This window comes from Cariama cristata, unplaced genomic scaffold (genome assembly GCF_000690535.1).
Source record: "Cariama cristata isolate BGI_N322 unplaced genomic scaffold, ASM69053v1 scaffold15782, whole genome shotgun sequence".
Lineage (NCBI taxonomy): Eukaryota > Metazoa > Chordata > Aves > Cariamiformes > Cariamidae > Cariama > Cariama cristata.
Genome location: NW_009603373.1, coordinates 24,985 through 27,379, shown reverse-complemented (window position 1 = coordinate 27,379; position 2,395 = coordinate 24,985).

The following is a 2,395-nucleotide window of genomic DNA, read 5'->3' as shown; positions in this document are numbered from 1 at the left end:
CTTTTTTAACCTGGATAGCCTCACATTCCAAGCTCTTTTTTGGAAAAATCTGCAATATAGATTTTTTACTGCTTCCTTTTCAACCTATGTTTAACCTATTATTTGGTCTCATTAAAGCACAAAGAAAGATGATGCTGTCCTTAGTATGATGCCAGTATTTTATTGTAGGTATAATACTGTTGTAATACATTTGATCAGGATGGTATTTGCCAGTTTGAAAGAAGCCAAAAGCCTGGTCAAATGCAACTATGTATGGAAATTGTATAGCCAGAAAACTTTCTCAGTACATAGAAGGAAAGAGCACGCTCAAATTGTCTTCTAGATAAATTTGTTTGGGAAGTCCATTTTAGCACAGTTATGTTGAGACCTCTCTATTTCTGATTTAATGCCCCCTCTTATTTGACAGAAAGTATTGTTCTTTTTTCTCCTTAGCTATGCGCTCCATAGAGGAACCACAGTCAGATGAGTAGCTGAGCTGAACAACTGAAGTATTTTTTTACTCTGAATTTTGGGTCTTTATTTGGGAAACAATAAGAGAATATAAGCTCATCTAAAGTCTATTTCAATTTCTCCTTGCTGTTATAATTTGCAGTGCCACTGAAGTCCACATGTGAACATCTGTGGAGTTTGGAACTAGTCCATGCATTTATTTCGCATGGAGATTTGCAGCAGGAAGTGACAAGTTGGAGTATGGGATGGAAGCTAGTTAATAAGAAGGGCAGATGTTTACTTTGTTCTGTTAACTTGTGAAATGGTAAACGAGCTCTGTTGTATCTCACCCTTCATGTGGAATTCACTGTAAGGAATTGTATGCAAATTAAAAGCAAAATGCCTCAAAGTTGTTTGTGTACAAATAGTCTAGTGTTGTTTCCCCAACTATTCAGAAAATAATTTCAATATTTTATCGTTTGTCTAAACTTTTCTACATCAGAAGCCTCAAAGTAAGAAAAGTTTTAAAGCAAAACTTGAAGGCTAGACTCTTGTTTCATCTGTCGCTTTCTCTTTGATTTTCTGCATCTTCATTACTTAATTCCTAATGAAGAGATGAATACATAATCTAGAAACCTCCTCAATGTAAATATGTTTAGCTCATGAGCACATTTTTCCTTTTAACCAGTCCAAACTGATAAGATATTCACCCAAGGAGTATGGCATATGCCATCGCTACATTTATCTTCCCCACATTTTTTTTAATCTCTGGGTTTGGATATTTTTTATTTGTGCCTTATACTGTAAAAGTTTTGTCCTTACCTACGTGTATCATGATTAACAGAGAGTTATCTGCCCATAACTGTCATGATTCCTAAAACCTGCTTTTCCATATTCACAGTAGTATACATTAAACTTACCGTGGTTGTTCATGTTATTGGAACAACACAAAGTTAATGATGCCAAGTGCAGAAACTGGTTATGTGAGTTACAAGTGTGCTATAAATTGCTGTTTTGCCCGACCATAGTACCTGCAATGAAGTCTGATAAATTAATTTGGAGGCAGACAGATGCACAGACTGGATCTGGCTCATGAGCTGCTCTTTTAACACGTGAACTCTGTCCTTGGGCGCCGTGTATCATTCACTGGAGAGCAATGCAGAGATCCTTGAGCAAATGTTGCGAAGTGCGTGCAGCCCTGGGTAGAGCCATATGGGTGTACTTCAGCCCAAGAGGCAACAACCCTACTTTCATCACAGTGGTAAGGGCGATGTGCTGCCAAACACACCGCTTCTGTCAGCACTGGGCAGGAGGAGGACCTGGTAATGTGGCACAACACAAGCAGCATTCATTTCTTCAGTAGCTGGTAGTTTCAATAATTCTGGCAGATTACCCCCTATGTCAACTGCCTGGTATCAGATTAGGCCCCTGAATCTGATACTTCCTAGTTGGAGTCAACAAACTCAACAGTGCTGAACTTTGTGTATTGCTGTTTTCGACCTGCTGCATGTGAGCTATAGAGAGGTCTCCAGAAGGCATGGTAAAGATTGTGCCAAACTCTGTAATCTGCCTAGCCATTGCATAAAGCAGATACTACAGAAGAGTTCTGGGCTGCAATGTTTCCACACCAGAGAAATTTAACAAGAGAATTGATCTGAAGTAGACATGGCCCAGTTCAAGGGGCGGGCTGAAGCAACCCTGTGTCCTAGAGTGTGGAAATGCTATACCCGTGACACGTCATACCTGACAACATGATTCATTTTGCCTAAGGATCATTATCTGTCATTTATTGAGCTACAAATAAGTGCTATTTTGTCATATTTTTAAACAATAATAAAGCAGTAGAGACTTCTGTTTTCTCTCAAATTAGTACACATTGCTGCAGTGGAAGAACCTTCTGTTCAAGACAGTTTTGTAACTATATGCACGAGTTTCCAGGGGGTTGAACTCTCACTTTAATGTCTTC